Source organism: Sciurus carolinensis, chromosome 7, assembly GCF_902686445.1.
Source record: "Sciurus carolinensis chromosome 7, mSciCar1.2, whole genome shotgun sequence".
Taxonomy (NCBI): domain Eukaryota; kingdom Metazoa; phylum Chordata; class Mammalia; order Rodentia; family Sciuridae; genus Sciurus; species Sciurus carolinensis.
In genome coordinates, this window is record NC_062219.1 from 31,172,895 (window position 1) to 31,194,522 (window position 21,628).

Consider the following 21,628-nt stretch of genomic DNA (forward strand, 5'->3'; position numbering starts at 1 on the left):
ACAATGAATCAACTTAAAGTGTGCAGTCTAATGATTTTTAGTTTGTTCACAAAGTTGTTAAACCATCACCACAATCAATTTAGAACATTTTTATTATCAAAAAACAAAAAAAGAAACTCCATGCCTGTGAGTTATTTCTCATTTTTTTTTTCCTGCTTCCAACTATCCTCTCCCTCTTATAATACCCTGGCCACTAGCTGATACTTTTAGACATATTTTTCAAGGTCACAATGCAACTCTCCACAGAAGTTAACTTTACAATTAGTCTTCAGGTAACAGAATATTTGGAGGAACTGTGAGTGAATTTGAGGATACACTAACTCCTAGGACTCTAAATTTCCTCATTTTGGGGAAAGGGTAAACTTCACTTGTAAAAAAGACAACTATAACTATTAATAAAAAAAATCTAGCATTGTTTTGGTGTAGAAAGGGGCATATAAAAACTGAGAAATCAGGCAGTTTGTGTAATATGAAGTGTATGTAACTGCTGTGTTATGAGCAACTTCTCCAACATCTGACTCCTGCAACTCACACAACTCCTGCAGCAATGCCCCCAACCTCCATCCCTTCCAGGAGTGTGCCTCTGGAGAGAAACCTCCCTGTCAGCTGCTTTCCCAAGCACCCAGAGTGTTGATCGCCAGTGAATTTTGTCTGCAAAGCATCATAGATTCTGTCATTCAGGGAACTATGATCAATAAGACCAGAAGATCAGCCACAGTGGTGCAGGTTGGGGTGAGGAAGATGGAGAGAAGCTTTGCCCTGGATCCTCCATCTCAGCCCTAGGGATTGTGCCTGCTCCTTATATGTGCTACTTTTATATTACTTAGAGTTTTCTTTATTTCTTACTAGCCAACCCATTAATACTTCCAGCATCCTGTTAGAGATTAACATTTTTTACATCACTGTCTCTGCTTAAATTCCTGTGTGGTTTATCTTTCCTAATTGAATTCAGTACTTCATCTTCCTGAACTACTATGAATGGATGGAAAGAAGGTATGTGATCAGGCCAGCACAAAGAGTAGTGTTATGGTTTGGATTTGGAATGTCTCCCCAAAGCTCATGTCTTGAAAGCATGGTTCCAGACGCAACAAGAATCCGAGGCAGGGATTTTATGCAATGATTGGCTCCTGAGGGCTCTGTCCCCATTAGTGGATAAATTCACTGTAATGGATTAATTCGCTGATAGTTGGATGGACTACTGGGAGGTGGAACCTATTTGGAGAAAGTAGTTATTTTAGTCAGCTTTTTCACTGCTGTGACAAAAAGGACCCAACCAGAACAACTATAGAGGAGGAAAGGTTTATTTAGGGGCTCCTGGTTTCAGAGGTCCCAGTCCATAAGAGACTAGCTTCATTCCTCAGGGTTCAAGGTGAGGCAGAACATCATGGTGGAAGAGTGCAGCAGAGGGAACCAGGTCACATGATGATCAGAAAGCAGAGAGAGAGAACTCCACTTGCCAGAAAGCCATGACCCAATTCCCACCTCCTCCAGCCACACCCTACCATTTCAGTTATCACTCAGTTAATCCCTATCAAGGGATTAATTCACTGATTGTGTTAAGACTCTTACAACCCAATCATTTCTCCTTCAAACCTTTTTGCTTTGTCTCTCACATGAGATTTTGGAGGACATCACATCTAAATCATAACAGTAGTTCGCTGGCAGGGAGGTGGCCACCTTCCTCCCTCTGACTTTCTCTGCTTCCCAAAGCCATGAGTTGAGCAGATTTCCTCCACCATACCCTGCCACCATGTTGTTCTTCTCACCCAAGACCCAGAGGAATAGAATCAGTCAACCACAGACTGAAACCTCTGAAACCGTGAGCCAAAATAAACTTTTCCTCCTCTAAGTGGTTCTTGTCCGTTATTTTGGTCACAGCAATGAAAAACTGGCTAACACAGGTAGTCTACTACAGTATTTATTAAGGTGCACCTGGGAGAAAGGGCAATTTCCTTTTCTGATAGTGGAACTGGGAGGGTATAAATTCAAAGCAATGAGTTGACATTTCCTCCTCTGTGAGGATGAGGATGATACTGGCAGATAACAAAGTTGGTATAGAGAGAGCAAAAGTAGAATTAAAGATATAAAGAAAAGAGAAACAAGTATTAAAACTACTGACTTCAATGGAAAGACTTACTTTACTTAGTGTAAAGATGTCAGTTTCTTCTCAAATGTAGCTATAAATGTAATCCAAATTAATAGCCAATGACAATTTTTATGAATTAATCAGATTCTAAATTTCATTTGGAAAATAAAATGCAAAAGCATAACACAGAAAATTTCGCAAAAGAAGAACATCAATATTGCCAGACAGAAAAACACACCAAAAAGCAATAGTAATTAAAACAGTTTAGTGCTGGAAGAAGACTGGAGAAGAATGAGTGGGAAAGATCCATTTATTTAAAGGAATTTAGCAAAGGATAAAGGTGACATTTTAATTCTGCTGGGAAAAGATACATTATTAACAAATGACATTAAGTCAATTGACTATTCATTTGATAAAATACATATGTAGTAAGGTCTTATTTCATAATAAAAGTACATTCCACATGAATTACAGATACCCTCTGTCTTTGGTCATAGGCCCCACTGAACGAGTTCTTCATAACATTTTCAAATGTATGAGTTTCAAAGATCCTCAGCTGTGTTAGGTTTTATTGTCAAATCTGTATCTATGATCCATATAATTTATTTATAAATGATTTTCCAACTTCTTTTTCTACACAAATAATACAGGAACACATTTTCTTTGTAGAAACACAGAACTCACACACACAAAGTGAAATCTCCTTGAATCCCCTTCCTGCTACCATCTCATTGCTCTTCTCAGAATTAATGCATTGTATGACATCTACTTTATATCCAGAAATTCTCCACTGTTCGAGTTTTCTGATGGCCCCCAGACTGGCATTTAGTGCTTCTATAAATTAGTTTATATGTTTTTATTTCTTCTATTAATTTAATTGGATTTTGGAAATATAAATAGGTAAATATGTGTTGTTAGGCCAAAACCTCAGTTGGGCATTTTAACCATTCAATTTATAACTAAAGTTAAGATAAATAATAACATTATTTTGAAATATACAAAGTTTAGAAAGTTATTCTGATATGCATTTTAGTCTTTAATGTTGGAAATGTTATCACTTTATTTCTACTCTGGAAATTGTATCACACATACTTTGCAACTCAATTAAGTTGGGGAAAAGGGTTGCAGATTTATGCAAGAAGAGCCTTTAAGATTTGTACTGTTTGGAAAGTGAATTTAAGGTATGATTGACTTTAGAATTTGTTCTTAGGTAAGAGTACCAAAACAATTATTATCATGAGAGAATCGAATAATGTAAAAATTCCTTTCTAGTAAAAAGAAAAAAATGGAGTAATAAAACAAATAAATGAGTAAACAAATTCAAAGTAGGATAAAACAAAGCATAGAAAAGTAGAACAAGGAGAAGCACAAAGTTAGTAGAAACAAGTTCCAAATTTTTAGCAATTATAATATGCAGAAATTCTTTGACTCAAAAAGGAAGCGCAATAATGAATGAACTCAATTATATTATGTGTACAAACATATATATATATATATATATATATATATATATATATATACACAAACATATATATATGTATGTTTTGGGAACTGGGGATTGAACTCAGGGGCACTCAACCACTAAGCCCTATTTTTGTATTTTATTTGGAGACAGGGTCTCACTGAGTTGCTTGGTGCCTTGCCTTTTCTAAGGCTGACTTTGAACTCAGGATCCTCCTGCCTTAGCCTCCTTAGCCACTGGGATTACAGACGTGCACCACTGTGTCTGGCATCTATAAAGAATGTATTGAGTTCACCAGTTAAATAACAGAGATGTTCTGGTGGATTAAAAAAATATATAAATACTTGAAGAAAGAAACTGAAGAAGATACAAGAAGATGGAAAGACCTCCCACATTCATGGATAGCCAGAATTAATATTGTTAAAGTGATCATACCATCAAAAGCAATATACAGATTCAATGCAATCCCCATCGAAACATCAATGACATTCTTCACAGAACTTGAAAAAACAATCCTAAAATTAATTTAGAAGAATAAAAGACCCAGAATCGTCAAAATAATTCTAAGTCAAAAAAAGCAACTTTACAGACATCACAATACCTGACTTCAATTTATACCACAGAGCTATAGTAACAAAAACTGCATAGCACTGGCATGAAAACAGATACACAGACCAATGATACAGAATAGAAAATACAGAGACAACCCCCCTCCCCAGATACAGTCACCTAATCCTTGACAAAGGTGCCAGAAACATACACTGAAGAAAAAACAGCTATTCAAGCAAATAGTGGGAAGACTGGTTATCCACATGTAGCAGATTAAGACAAATGTTTATCTCTTACCCTGCACAAAAATCAACTAAAAATGAATCAAATACCTAGGAATTAGACCAGATACTGTGCAACTCCTTGAAGAAAATGTAGGGTCAAGACTCCAGCATGTGAGCACAGGCAACAACTTTCTCAATAGGAACTCTGAAACTCAGAAAATAATGCCAAAGTTAATAAATGGGATGGCATCAAATTAAAAAGCTTCTGCAGAGCAAAGAAAACATTTAAGAGCGTGAAGAGAGAACCTACAGAATGGGAAAAAGTCTTTGATAGCTACTCTTGTGACAGAGGATTAATATCTAGATTAATAAAAGAACTCAAAAAACAACACACACACACACACAAAACCCCACAAATAACACGGTCAATAAATGGGCACGTGAACTAAACTGACACTTCTCAAAAGAAAAAATACAAATTCCAACAAATATACAAAAGAATGTTCAACAATCAATTTTCAATTGATAATGCAAATGAAAACTATCCTGAGATTTCATTTTACTTCAGTCAAACTGGCAGCCTTCAAGAATACAAACAATAATAAATGCTGGAGAGGATTTGGAGAAAAGCAAACACTTCCACACTGTTGGTGAGATTGTCAATTGGTACAACCACTATGGATATCAGTATGGAGGTTCCTCAAAAGGCTAGAAATGGAAACACCATATGACTACACCACTCCTCAGTATTTATGCTAAAGAATTAAAGTCATCATGCTTATAATGATACATGCATGCCCATGTTTATAGCAGCACAATTCACTATAGCCAAAGGATGTCGACAGATAAGTAGATAAAGAAAATGTGGTATGTACACATAACGGAGTTTTATTGAGTCATAAAGAGAAATTAAATTATGTCATCTGCAGGAAAATGAATGGAACTTGAGAATTAATCAAAATGAATCAAACTCACAAAGTCAAGGTTTGTATGTTTTATTTACTGTGTGGGAGCTAGAGAGGAAAAAGGAAAAGAAAGGTGCATGGCAGGGTGTCATGAAAATCAAAAGGAGATCAGTAGAGACAAGGGACCAGAGGGAGAGAAGAGGGCAGGAAAGCGGAAAATACTGGGGAATGATATTGGCCAAATTGTATTGCTATATTGTGTGCATATACACAATATACATAACAACAAATTCTATCTACCATTATGTAAAACTATAGTTCACCAATTAAAAATATGGAAACATAAATAAATTTATTGCAAACCTATGTATGTGTAAGCTAGGCTCAGTGGCACATGCCTGTAATCTCAGATGCTCAGGAGCCTGAAGTACGAGGATCTCAAGTTCGAGGCCAGCCTGGGAACATAGTGAGAGCTTGCCTCAAAATAAAATAAAAACTATGTATGAAAGCACCCAGAAACCACTCCAAACGTGGGAACTCACATAAAATTATTTTTACAAAAATTTTAGTGCCTCATCAACATATGTAAATATTAAAATTCTTAAATGTGTATGCTTGAAAAATTTATAGAAGAAGCCACATTACAAAATACAGTGCTGTCAAATATGTTTTTAAATAAGTTATTGAGAACTAAAAATAAATAAAAATAATAAAATAAAATAAGCTCTAGTGTATTTTAAATACTCTTTATATTTTATAAAGAATTTAAAGTTGGAAAATTTTTAAAAATAAAATAAAAAAAGATTCCAGGAAAATACTAACCATAAAAGCTAGAGGCCATATTAACATCACACAAAATGAAAGCAGAAACTAACAGGTAAACAATGAGAAACTGACAAATAGAATGGATATGCCAATAAGCCTCTGAATAAAGCAGATAAAAATTAGTTAGATACAGAAGATTTAACTGACCAATTAATAAGTGTATTATTTACTTTAAAAAGGAAAACTCTGAAAATTCACAAGAGTCCAACTAAAGAAGCTCAGTAAAATTGGAGAAAACTTCAAAACAGTAGAAAAAGACACCATGAAGATAAAGATAGAAATTAGATAAACAAACATAAAATAAGAGGATTATTCCATTGACTTTTGGACAAAAAGCAATAAAAGAGACAAGATTTGAGGCAGCCTGAACAAGAAAAATAAGAAATAAAGCTCAAACAAAAGGAATTAGGAATGAAAAAGGAGGCAATGTTAACTTTCCATAAAGAAAAGACTACACAGATACGAAAGGTAACACCGTGGACAATGTTGTGCCAATATTTGTAAACATTTTGCTGAAACAAAAATAACAGCACAAATGAGTCAGGAAAAAAGGAATGGACCTCTGGATTTTGGAACTGACCAACCCTGCGGATGAAAACTATGAAAAATGCTGGAGGTGGAGATGGGAATCTGAAAGACTTTCTTAAAAGCAAATACTGAAAAAAGAATAAGGAACTATGAGACCCCAAATTAAGAACAAAGAAGGAAGAAAAGAAAATGGGCATTGGAAAGTGTTCATGCCCTGTGAACCTTTGCCCGACCTGAGATTTCAAACCTTCCTTTTGATATCTAATTGCCCAGAGATGATACAAAGTAGCATGTTGAGTGGGAGACCCTTCTAACCCTAAGGTGAGTGGACATAAAAGGGCTGTACCCTGAGGTTACTTGAAGTAAACAACTCCTCCTGTCCTTTGTCCTTGTTTCCATTACCTTGGCGTTCAAGGAATTTCAAACTTTAAATTTAGATTAAGGTGATCTCAGACTAATAGTGTTCCTAGAGGCAGAGCAGAAACAAAGAGCCCTCTCTGGGAGGCAGATTCCTGCTAGGCTTCTAATTATTCCTGCAAATGTGTTTCCACATACTAATAACAGCACATAGTCAGGTTTAAACAGGCACAGGAGACCTGAAGGCAACAAGAGCAAGAACCAACAGGAACAACAGACAATAGAAACAGAACCACAAATACTTAATATTTACACCTAACAGATTATAAGCAATGAAACAACTATGATTATTTAATAAAAGAAAAGCTAAATTAAACTGATGTAAAATGTAAGATACAAGGAATAAAGAGCAAAGAAAAGTTGGCAGTAAATGAGTAAATCTAACACACACTGAAATTGCATGTATAAAAGAACACACACGGCATGGCATCTAAAAATAGAAAATTAATATGTAATAGCATATACCTTGAAGAGGAGTAAATGGAATCAAACATTCTAAGCTACTTGTGCTGTTAGGAAGAAAGGTAAAGGTTACATATGCATGTTTAGCAGGATAATTGCTAAAAGAATAGAAACAAGATTTAACTAAATCTCATTTCCCACCAGTAAAGGGGAAAGATTAAATGACAAACAATCCATTGAAAAGAAGCAAGAAAGGAAAGAGAAGTATATAACAAACAGTCAGAACAAAACACACACACACACACACACACACAAAGAGTAAATTAAATCCCAGTTATGTGGAAAATTACATTAAATCTATATGAACTAAATGCTCTGGGTAAAAGTGAAACTTACCAAACATGAATAAGAAAATTTTCTGTATTCCCATCATCTCTGGAGACTGAGGCAGGAGGATCCCAAATTCAAGGCCAGTCTCAGCAATTTAGCAAGGACCTAAGCAACTTAGACCCTAAGAATAATAAATTAATTAATTAAAAAATAGATTAATTTAAAATCAGCTACGTATAGCTTGTAAGACACATCTGAACATAAAGCTATAGAAAGATTGAAAGCAAAAGTGTGAAAAAGTCTGAGAAAATATGGCTTGCAAATCCTAACCAAAGCAAAGTTAATATAGCTAGATGAGATGGTTTTTATGTTTTTCTTAAATATATTTTTTAGTTGTCAATGAACCTTTATTTTATTTATATGCAGCACTGAGGATCGAACCCAGTGCATCATGCATGCCAGGCAAGCGCTCTTCCACTGAGCTACAACCTCAGCCTGACAAGATGGTTTTTAAAAGCAAAATCATCACCAGAAATAATAAAGTTCACTTTATAATGAAATGTCAGGCTGGGCCTGGTGGTGCAAGCCTGGAATCCTATTGACTCAGGGGGTGGGGTTTGAGGCAGAGGATCACAAGTTTGAGGCCAGCCTCAGCAACTTAAAGAGGACCTACACAACTTACTGAGATCCTGTCTCAAAACGTAAAATAAAAAGAAATGGGGATGTGGCTCTGTGGTTAAGCTCCCCTGGGTTTAAATCCTGGTACCAGTGAATAAATAAATAAATAAATAATCAGATCACTAGGAAGATTGACAATTTTAAATTTCTGTGTACTTACTAAAATAGCCTCAAAATATAAAACAAAAATGAGGGAATTACAAGGTAGAAAATACAAATTCTTAAAACTACTGGAGGATGTTTATACCTTTCTTAGAACTTGATTAATCTGGTATTTAAAACAAAATATTCAAGAAGTAGAAGATTAACATAACACAAAGAAAACATTTGACCTAACACACACACACACACACACACACACACACACACACCTTTTGGGAACAAACCACCCAATATTTTTGAGCACATATAGAACATATACAAAAATTGACTAAACATTGCACCATAAAACAATTTCAAAAAAATTTCAATGAGCTGACAACATTCAAACATGTTTCCCTGGACACAATACTTATATTAGATCCAATAACCCTAAAATAACATGAAATTCTTATATATTTGAAGATTAAGGAAGTTTCATTTGAAATAATTCATGGATCAGTGAGAAAATCATAATAGGAATTAGAAAATATTTTAAACTGAATTACATTAAATATGCTATTGGTAAATTTTGTGACCTAGCTCACCTAGTAGTACTTAAAGGGAAGTTTAAAATCTTTCATGCATGTATATCAATAAAGAAAGGATGAAATTATAGCATTTTATCAGCAATAAGAAATTAAAATAAAGTAAGCTTACATGACATGAAGAGATAGAAATATTAAGTATTAGAACATAAATTAATAAAATGAAAATAGCCATAACAGAAAATTAGTAGGCCCAAAAATTGGTTCTCTAAAATAACTATTAAAATAATAAATATCTACTTAATTAAGATTGAGAAAAAGAGAAGGTAGAAATAATTTTTATGAGGAATAAAAAAAGGAAGCATCATTATAGATATTCTGGTCATTAGAAAATAATAAAACAAACAAATATATGGTAAACTTCATACAAATGAATTTGAAGATATAGAAGACAAGAAAAAATTCCTAGGAAAATTTTTTTTCCATAATTAAAATCAAATCAATTGTCAAAAAAAATTTTATGAAGAAAATTCCAGGTTCATATGACTTACATGAGTAACTACCAAATACTCAAAGAAGAAAAATAATTGTTTTCTGACATAAAGAATAGAAAAATAAGAAATACTTCCAGATTCATTTTATGAAACTGTAATGTCTTGGTATGAAAGCATAACAAAAGAAGTGTGAGATATGAAAATTAGCAGCCTGTTGTAATCATTATGTAAAATTCTTGAGAAAAACAGTGGAGAGGTGATAATCTTGTCAACAACCTGTGCTAGAATAATTTGGCAGCCAAATGAAAAGGAAAAAACAAAGTTCAATCCAATCCATATCTCCATACCTTGTACTATTTATAAAATCAATTCAAAATGGATCCTAGATCTGAAACTATGAAATTTCTAGAAGAAACATCTAGAAGAAAACTTTTCTAATATGGAATTGGGTTAATATTCCCTATATATGACATTTAAATAATATCCATTAATTTTAAACTAATAGATGAGACTTTATCAAAATGAAATTTTCTACTCTTTGAAAAACACTGTGAAGGGACTGGAAAGATAAGCCACAAATTTGGAGAAAATATTGCCAATCCTAGATCTTTTAAAGATTTCTAAGAACTCCATTATAAGAAAACAACTCAATAAAACAGTAAACAAAAGACTTTAATAGACATTTCACTGAGGATACACAGATGGTGAATAAGCACGTGAAAAGATGCTCAAAGAATTTGTGAGCAAAGAAGTGGGAATGCAACCACAATGAGAGGCTGCTGAACAGCTGAAATTTCAAGAAACAGATCATGCCAAGTGGTGACAAGGAGGTGCAAGAACTGAATCTCATACTGTTGGAGGAATGTAAAGTAGTAATGCCACTTTTGAAAACCATTTGGCAGTATATTAAACAGTTAAATCTATACCTCTCATCTAATACAGCTATTCCACTCCTAGAAATGAAAATGTAGGCTTATACTAAGATTGCATGGCAGCTTTATTTGTAACAGACAAAGCCAGAAAACAATCCAGACAGTCACAAGCAGATGAATGGGTAAAGGAATGGCATCTCCACAAAGTAGAGTACTACTCAGAAATAAACAGGAACGAACAATTGACACAGGCAAGAGCAACACCGATGAATCTCAAAATAATTATAATTATGCTGAGAAAAAAAAAGTCAGCCTAACTAAGAACATGCTGCATGATTCCATTATATAAAATCCTAGGAAATGCAAACTAATACTTAGTAACAGAAAGCAGATTAGTGATTCCCCAGGCATGAAAGAAGGGAGTGGGAAGAAGAAAGAGATTCTAAAATCCCTTGTGAGAACTTTTTGGAGTGATGAAAATGTTCCTTATCTTGATTGTGGTGGTGGTTTTATCAGTATAGACATATGTTGAAATTTATTAAATTATATTCTTTAAATATGTGTGGTTTATTATGTGTCAGTTATTCCTCAATATAGCTCTTAATATATTAGCCAATATAAAAAGGGTAATGTACCATGACCAAGTGTGTTTAACCCAGGAATGTAAAGTTGCTTTCACATGATAAAATAATTTCTGCATTAAATGAATAGATTAAAGAAGAAAGTGAGATGACTATTTTAGTAGAAGCAGAAAAGCACTAGACAAATTTTAACATGCATTCATGATTTAAAACAGCTCTTATAGGGTCAGGAATAAAACAAAACTTCCTTAAACTGATAAAGAGTATTTACAAATAATAACATGTCAAATGGTGAGATGTCAAAGACTTTGCCTCTAAAAACAGGATTAACAATAACTGGGGGGACACCACTGCCATGCCATCACCATCTTCAGACACTGCACAAGGTACCTGCAGGTTTGGTTACACCTGAGGTCTTCCTGCTAGATGGGCTAATAGCCACCATCTTGCTGCAGAGGTAGGAGAACCAGGTTCTTCCGTTTCCCAAGTACTGAAGCACATGGGGACGACCCGGCTGGCTACAGCGGGTTGGAAGAGGGTGTGATGGCATCTTGCTCTCAGTTCCTCTGGCACTCACTGGGTTCCCAGAGCCTACTTGGGTCGGCACTTGCTGGGCCCCAGCACTAGCCCCCTCTCCAACTCCCTCCCCAGTTCTGCATCCAAAGATCCCCTGCTCCCGCCAGGTCTGGCATCAGTCCAGAAACCCAGGAGGCCCTCCAGCTCCGCAATGCCCAGTCTCCCAACCCCTCCCTCACCACTAACCCAGCCCAGTGCTGACAGCTTCATGGCTGGCCTGTAGCACTCAGTGCCTGGTCCTGATCCACCAGATACAGAACAGCTCTCCATGACAAGCACAGGTCTCAGTGCTTAGCCCTCAGAACCACCTGGGAGAGAAGTGCCTGACTGGGAGTTTGGAAGGCTGGGGGCTGGAGACATGGTGTTTGGAGACTAAATCAGAGACTAGGAATTGCAGGGTCCACAGGCTACATAAAAGGCTAAGATCAGATTCCTACATAGCACAAGAGGAACTCAAAGGAGATTCCTGGGGTGCAGTCTTCCAATGTGGACCTGCAAGTGCTACACCCGCCTCCAGAAGTTCCACTTCCAGGACTAACTCTCTGACCCTAGCAACCTCCATCCTGAGGGTGGAGCTTCCAGCGAACTTCAGACAGCCCACCCATTGGCTGAGAAGGGAAGCTGAGAAAATTTTGAACTCCAATGGGAACAATTGTTCAATATTCCTTTAAGACATTTTTCTTTTCTTTTCCCTCTCTCATATCCCCAACATTTTTGAAATCAAGTATCATTCACACATCAGTTTATTGAGGAGTAGGATGTCTGAATAGTATATTACAGTTTTGTTGTGTATTATTCTTGTTCTTTTTCTTTTTTAATTTTCCTACTTGCTGTATATTTTCCCATTCACTTATCTGTTTCCCTGGATTCTCGTTCTCTCTTTTCTCTGCTAACAGCCAACTTCTATTGATTCTTCTTTCACTCTTCCTATAATCTTTTACTTCTAGCTTCTTTCTTCCTTACCCATACACATCACATCCTGCACCACTTCTGTTCTCTCTTTGTCCATCATTACAAATTGTAAATTTACAAAGTAAATTTTTTCAAAGTATCACTTCTATTTATATTGCGGACAGTAATTGAACACACCATTTCTGTTTATTGCAACAAAACTATAGACATCTTAATAGGAGCTATTTGGTTTAAGGTTGCATGTTGTTTGCATCGGGTGCTATTAATATTGATCTCCTCCTTGAAGGCAAGGTACTGGAAACCTTCATGGACACTATAAGCATACATGGTAGAAACTGTACTACCTCAGATCCATACTGTTAGATGGGAATACACACAAACAACTTGAAAAAACCAGGGAACAAAGTTCCCTAAACAAACTAAGATGCTCCAATAATAGAATCCATTGACAACACAGTAGAAGAAATGTCAGAGAAGGAGTTCAGAATGTACATAGTTAAACTGATCTGTGACACAAAGGATGATGTAAGGACATAAAGGACAATGTAAGGAGTGAAATCAGAGATAAATTTCAGGAGGGGAAAGATCACTTCAATGAAGAGATGAAGATTATGAAAAGAAATCAAGCAGAAATCCCCTAAATGAATCAATAAACCAAATTAAAAATTCAATGGAAAGCATCACCAACAAACTAGACCACTTGGAATACAGAACCTCAGACAATGAAGACAAAATATATAATCTTGAAAATAAAGTTGACCATGTAGAGAAGATGGTAAGAAATCATGAACAGAACATCAAAGAATTATGGGATAACATGAAAAGACCAAATTAAAGATTTATTGGGATAGAGGAAGGCATTACAGTATTTAAAATGAAATAATATCAGATATTTTTCCAACCCTGAATAATGAAATGAAAAATCAAATACAACTGACTTATAGGACCCCAAATGTATAAAATGCCAAGAGACCCACACCAAGTCACTTTATAATGAAAGTGCCTAGCATGCAGAATAAGGATAGAATTTTAAAAGCTGCAAGAGAAAAATATCAGATTACATATAAGGGGAAACAAATTCAGATCTCAGCAGATTTCTCAACCCAGACCCTCAAAGCTAGGAGGTCCTAGGCCAACATATACCAGGCTCTAAAAGAAAATGGAGGGCTGGGGAGATAACTCAGTCGGTAGAGTGCTTGCCTTGCAAGCACAAGGCCCTGGGTTCTTTCCCCAGCACCGCAAAAAAAAAAAAAAAAAAAAAAAAAAAAAGAAAATGGATAACCAGAATTTTATATTCAGCAAAATTAAGTTTCAGATTTGAAGATGAAATAAAATCTTCCATGCTAAACAAAAGTTAAAAGAATTCACAACCAGAAAACCTGCACTACAGAACATTCTTGGCAGAATATTACATAAGGAAGAAATGAAAAAAAAAGTAAAAACCAGCAAAGGGAAGAACTACAATAAAGGAATAGTCAATCGAAGGAGAAACTGAGTCAGATTAAAAACCAGAAATAAACCAAAATGAGGAGGAATACAAATCATATCTCAATAATAACCCTGAATATTAATGGCCTAAATTCATCAGTCAAAAGACATAGACTGGCAGATTGTATTTAAAAAACAAGACCCAATAATATTCTATCTCCAAGTGACTCACCTCATAGGCAAAGACATCCACAGACTGAGGTGAAAGGATGGGAAAAAACATATCCTTCACATAGATCACGTAAACAAGCAGGGACTTCCATCCTCATATCAGATAAAATAGACTTTAAACCAAAGTTAGAATGGACAAAGAAGGACATTTCACACTGCATAAGGGATTTACACAATGATAAGACAACAATAGTAAATATTTATGCCCCAAACAATGGAGCGTCTATGTACATCAAACAAACCCTTCTCAATTTCAAGAATCAAATAGACTACAACACAATTATACTAAGTGACTTTAGCACTTCGTGACTTTCTCACTACCTGGTAGATCTTCCAAACAAAAACTCAACAAAGAAACTATAGAACTAAATAATACAATCAGTAATTCAGACTTAATGAACATATATAGAATATTTCATTCATCAACGAGCAAATACACTTTCTTCTCAGCAGCACATGGATCCTTCTCTAAAAAGCAACTCCTAGCAAATACAAAAAACAGATACTACCCTGCGTTCTAACAGATCATAATGGAATTAAATTAGAAATCAATCATAAAACATAGAAGCTACTCCAACACTTGGAGACTAAATAATATGCTATTAAATGATGAATGGATAGCAGAAGAAATCAGGGAGGAAATAAAAAGATACTTAGAGGTAAGTGAGAACACTGATACAATACATCAAAATTTCTAAGACTCTATTAAGGTAGTGCTCAGAGGAAAGTTCACTGCATTGAGCTCATTCTTAAAAGAATAGAAAGTCATGAATAAATGACCTAACTTTACATTTCAAAAACCTAAAAAAGAAGAACAAATAAAAACCAAAAGCAGTACAAAACAGGAAATAATTAAAATCAGAGCTGAAATCAATGAAATTGAAACAAAAAAAGTCAAAAAAATTGACAAAACAAAAAGTCGGTTGTTTGATAAAATAAATAAAATTGATAAACTCTTAGTCACATTAATGAAGAGAGAGAGAAAACTCAAATTACTAAAATTCATCATGAAAAAGGAAATATCACAACAGACACTACTGAAATACAGATGATAATTAGAAACTATTTTGAAAATTTATACTCCAATAAAATAGAAAATCTTGAAGACAACAACAAATCTCTAGAGACATATTACCTACCCAAACTGAATCAGGAGGCCATACACAATTTAAATGGATCAATTTCAACCAATGAAATAGAAGATGTCATTAAAAGCCTACCAACTAAGAAACACCCAGGACCAGACATATTCTCAGCCAAGTTCTACAAGACCTTCAATGAAGAATTAACACCAATACTCCTCAAAGTATTCCATTAAATAGAAGAGGAGGGAACCCTTCCAAACTAATTCTATGAGACTAGTATCACTCTGACACCAAAATCAAAGACACATCAAAGAAAGAAAACTTCAGACCAATATCCCTAATGAACATAGATGAAAAAATGTTCAATGAAGTTCTGGCAAATTGCATACAAAAACATTTAAATGATAGTGCACCATGATCAAGTGGAGTTCATCCCAGGGATGCAAGGTTGGTTCAATATATAGAAATCAATAAACATAATACATCACATCAATAAACGTAAAGAGAAGAAACATACGAGCATCTCAATAGATGCAGAAAAAGCATTTTACAAAATCCATAACCCTTCATGCTCAAAACACTAGAAAAAATAGGGATAGTAGGAACATACCTCAACATTGTAAAGGTCATCTACGCTAAGCCCACGGCCATCATCATTCTAAATGGAGAAAAATCAAAAGCATTCCTACTAAGAACTGGAACAAGACAGGGATGCCCTCTTTCACCACTTCTATTCAACATTGTCCTTGAAACTCTATCCAGAGCAATAAGATAGACCAAATAAATTAAAGGGATACAAATAGGAAAAGAGTATAGTTTAAGGTCTGATATTGTGATGCCTCCAACTTCACTTTTCTTGCTAAGAATTGCTTTGGCTATTCTGGGTCTCTTATTTTTCCAAATGAATTTCATGATTGATTTTTCTATTTCTCTAAGGAATGTCATTGGGATTTTAATAGGAATTCCATTAAATCTGTATAATGCTTTTGGAAGTATGACCATTTGATAATATTAATTTTACCTATCCAAGAGCATGGGAGATCTTTCCACCTTCTAAGAATTTCTTTAATTTCTTTCTTTAGTGTTCTGTAATTTTCATTGTAGAAGTCTTTCACCTCTTTTGTTAGATTGATTCCCAAGTATTTAATTTTTTTGAGGCTATTGTGAATGGGGTAGTTTTCCTAATTTCTCTTGCAGTGGGTTCATCACTGATGTATAGGAACACATTTGACTTATGGGTGTTGATTTTATATCCTCCTACTTTGCTGAATTTATTTATTAATTCTAGAAGTTTTCTGGTGGGATTTTTTGGATATTTTAAATATAGAATCCTGTCATCAGCAAATAGCGATAGTTTGAGCTCTTCTTTAAGGTTGAGTAATATTCCATTGTGTATAAACTTCTTCTAAGCAAAGGAAACAATCAATAATGTGAAGAAAGAGTCTACAGAATGGGAGAAAATCTTTACCACATGCACCTCAGAGAGAGCATTAATTTCCAGGATATACGAAGAACTCAAAAAACTTAACGCCAAAAACACAAATAACCCAACCAATAAATGGGCAAAAGAATTGAACAGATGCTTCACAGAAGAAATATGAATGGCCAAAAATATATGAAAAAATGTTCAATATCCCTAGCAATTAGAAGAATGCAAATTAAAACTACAGTGAGATTTCATCTCACTCCAGTCAGAATGACAATTATTGAGAATACAAGTAAAATAAATGTTGTCAAGGATGTGGGAGAAAAGGTACACTCATACATTTCTGGTAGGACTGCAAATTGGTGCAACCACTCTGGAAAGCAGTATGGAGATTCCTCAGAAAACTTGGAATGGACCCACCATTTGACTCAGTAATCACACTCCTCAGTATGTACCCAAAGGTCTTAAAATCAGCATATTCAGTGGCGCAGCCAAATCAATGTTTATGGCAGCTCAATTAATAATAGCCAAACTACAGAATCAACTTAGGTGCCCTTCAACAGATGAATGGATAAAGAAAACGTGGTACATATATACAATGGAATATTACTCACCCAGAATAATGAATGAAATTATGGCATTTGCCAGTAGGTGAATGGAACTCAGACTATCTTGTTAAGTGAAATAAGTCAATCCCAAAAAAACCAAAGGCTGAAAGTTCTAATACGTGGATGCTAACTCAAAACAAGGTAGCGTGGAAAGGGGAAGAATAGAAGTTCATTAGATTAGACAAAGGGGAATGATGGGAAGGGAGGGGGGTAATGGGAATAGGAGAGACAGTAGAATGAATAGAACATGACTTTCCTATGCTCATGTATGAATACATAATCAGTGTAACACCACATCATGGACAATCACAAGAACAGGCAGTTATATTCTATATATGTATAATATGTCAAAATGTACTCTATTGTTATGTAGATCTAAAAAGAACAAATAAAAAAGGATTAAAACAAGGACACTTGCAATTAAACTTCTATTTTGTTTCAACAAGTTCTTTACTGGAGCCCTATCCAGAGTCAATATAGGAAAAAAATAGATCGATGATATAAGGATTTTAAAAAACCGAATATTTTTAGCAAAGGATATGGTTCTCTACGGAAAAAATTCAAAAATATTTACAGATAAATCATTAAAATAAAAAGATTGTTGAATTAAAAATTAGTTGCATTCCTAAATATTAGCTAACACAGAGGAAATAGAGATTTAATACTAACGACTATTTAATACTAACTACTTTAAATAGAGATTTAATACAGGAGAGCAGATGATCATGAGATCATTGATAGATTGGGACTTCCAGAAAGAATCTCAGAAAAACACAGAAGTGATCCTCCAAAGATGACCACAATAAATAAATTAGAGAATCAGGAGATTATCACTGTCATTCAGGAATACATCACTGTTTCAGTCCATTCAGTTTGCTCTAACAAAACACTATAAATTGCTTGAGATTATAGAAATTTGTTTCTCACAGTTCTGGGGACCCATAAATCCAAGATCCAGGCTTTGGCAGATTTGGTGCCTGGTGAGAGCTCACTTCCTGGTTCATAGAAGGTACTTTCTCCTCTTTTCGTCACAGGACAAGACAGCTCTCTGGGGCTTCTTTTGTAAGGGCACTGATTCAATTCACAAGGGTTCTATCCTCATGACTCAATCACCTCCCTAAGATGCCAGCTCCTAATACCAACACACTGGTAATTAGGTTTCAACCTATGAATTTGGTTGGGGTAGTGTGAGTGAGGACACACACACACACACACACTTCCACTTCACACACAGCATTCACCAAAGCTGCAGTCCAGGAATCTGACATCTGCAAGCCACTTCTTCAACTGCCTCTCAACATCTGTGAAATGAGACTGGATCCTAAAACAGGGCTGGGGATAAATTTCCTGCCTTGATGATTTTGCCTACTCGCTTCCCAACACCGAGGCAACAGAAGATAACTTCATGCTTACTATCGCCTTCCAGAGTAATTGGTGTGAAAATTAATTCACAAAGATAAAACTAGCTTTAGGAGGATCTGCAAGAAGTTGATTTTAGCTTTCCAGCCTGTGCTGGAAGTGATGGTGACGACACAGGACATGACAGGAAGAACCAGGAATGAGAAACAAATAAATCAACCAAACCCATTCAACAGCAACGAATGGTTGAGAGACTGTAGTATGAAACTATCTGATATTGGCAGAATCCACAAAGCAAATAAAGTACCACGTGTATAATAAGATACATGGCCCTTATGTAAGAGTTATGCTATTGAATTACATTAAAGAAGATTTATATAAATTCAGAGGTATATACCATTTCAATAGATAGGTAAACTCAATATCTAATAAAGGTAATTTCTCCCCAAATTAAGCTATAGATGTAATGAAATTCCAGTTCAGATCTCAACAGAACTTTTAGAGAAATTTGACAAATACTCCTGGAGAAGAACAAGATTCTGGAGAAAAGGTGAGACTTATTTTTTCATTTCACTGGATTCATTGCAAAGGTATATGATCAAGGGTCAGGTGTTAGTGTGGGATTAAATTCATTAGTGAAACAGACTCAGGAGCCCAGGATCAGACTCACTTATATATGGACACTTGACATATATCAGGGATTACCTTGTGATTCCAGTGGGAGAAAGGGTGAATTGTTTAGCAAATTGTACTAGAAAAATACTTATTTATATAAAATATAAAATAGGTTACCTACTTTGCAACCTGTGGAAAAATAAACTCCAGTTTAATTAAATACTTAAATCTGAAGAATGAAATTGTTTTATTTGTTCTAATTAGTTATACATGACAGTGGAATGCATTTCAACTCATTGTATACAAATGGAGCACAATTTTTAATTTCTCTGGTTGTACATGATGCAGAGTCGCACCATTCGTACAATCACACATGTACATAGGGTAAAAATGTCTGTCTCATTCCATCATCTTTCCTACCCCACTCCCCTCCTGAGCCCCCTGCCTTATCCAAAGTTCCTCCATTTTTCCCTTGCTGCCTCCACTATGGATCAACATCCATTTATCAGAGAAAACATTTGGCCTTTGGTTTTGGGGGATTGACTTACTTTGCTTAGCATGATATTTTCCAACTCCATCCATTTACCTGCAAATGCCATAATTTCATTCTTCTTTAAGATTGAGTAATATTTTGTTGTGAATATATACTACAGTTTTTTTTATCCATTCATCTGTTAAAGGGCATCTTGGTTGGTTCCACAATTTAGCTATTGTGAATTGAGCTGCTATAAACATTGACGTGGCTGTGTCACTGAAGAACAAAATTTAAAAATATATATACATATAAATGAATATGATCTTAGGATGGGGAATATTTCTTAAAGAAGATGCGAAGCACTTATCATAAAACAAATCATACGATAAATACACTTTACTGTCATTTATATCTAAAAAGAACAAATTTAAAAAATAATAAAAATCCACAATCCTGTGATGTAAAAAAAAATTAATATCCTTGATTCATGAAAAAACACCTTAGATAAAGTAAAAAGACAAGCCACAAATGGGAAGAATGTATTTGTAACTTATATAAATGCAAAGATGGTGTAGTGTTCAGTTCATATGAACAACTTCTATAAATCAGTAAGAAAAAGACAGAAAGCAGTAGCAAAATAGACAAAAGACATTAAGAGGAATTACCCTGAAGAAACATCATATTATGAATAAATGGATGAATTAAAATAGGGAAAGATGCTCACTCTCACATCTTTAGCAACACTAAGGATAACTCTTGCACCAAGATACAATATACAAAAATGTCCATAGTCACTTGTAAATGATAGTAAAAATGTGTAAGCAACCCAAAAGTTTCTTGAAAGTAGAATGAATAAATTATGTTTATACAAAGAAATATCATGCAGTAGTACAAATGAATAAACCAAAGCTAGAGGCAAATACATGGATTAATGTTGGCAATGTACTAGTGAGTGTTATGAACAACTTGAAAGTCTATATAGATACTAGCCCAAGACAAGCAAAATCAGACATATATGAGAAATCTCTTCTGAAGAAAAGAAAAATAAGACTTAATAAAATTGATTTTTTTTTTTTTAAAAGGGAAAGATATTAGAAACAGAAAATTCAGGGTAGGGCTTACCTTTGGAGGATGCAGGGAGATAGGATGGGTACCATGTCAAACTTGATTGTCTGTGATGTCTTCCATGTTGTATCATTTATCAAACCTGCATTCACAGCATCTGCATTAAAGGTAAGACAAGGGTACCTGCTGTCATTCTTTTCTTTTTTTGTTTTAGAAGTTATAGCCTATACAGTGAGATAAGAAAAAGAAATAATGGTAATAAAGGCAGAGTAAAGTTATTTTCATTTCCACATGATGGTATTGTTTGGAAAACCCATTATAATCATTTAAAAATATCCATTAAAACTAACAAAACTTCAATAAAATTCTTGGTAATATCTGCTACTTGTTGAGTACTTAGTTTTTTCTTCGCTGAAAACTCTGCTTAACACTTTTTTTCATTGTCTCAATTACTCCACAAAAACAGCCCCATGTGCTATATTAACTCTTTAAAGATGAGGAAAAGGTTTAGGTTGAATAATTTGCTTAAGGGGCAGGACAGAGGTTTAAAGTTAACTGGTCTGATTTCAAAGCTTGGGCTCTGAAACACTGTGGTACATTGCCTCCAAATAAATATTAACACAGATATTTTTGTCACACACACAAAAATCAATGATCAGAAAATTTGTTCAAGGAAAAATACTTTGATTTTTTTTGGTCAAACATTATTGATCTAGAATAGGATCTTTCTTATTCAAAATAGACCAAATATATATGTAAGGTGAACAGGATTTTAACTACTGAACAGTTTTGTAGAAGACAAATAAAATTCTCTCTCTTCTTTTTTAACATCATGGAGACTGCTACCTTTCTGTTAATTAGTTTTTCTT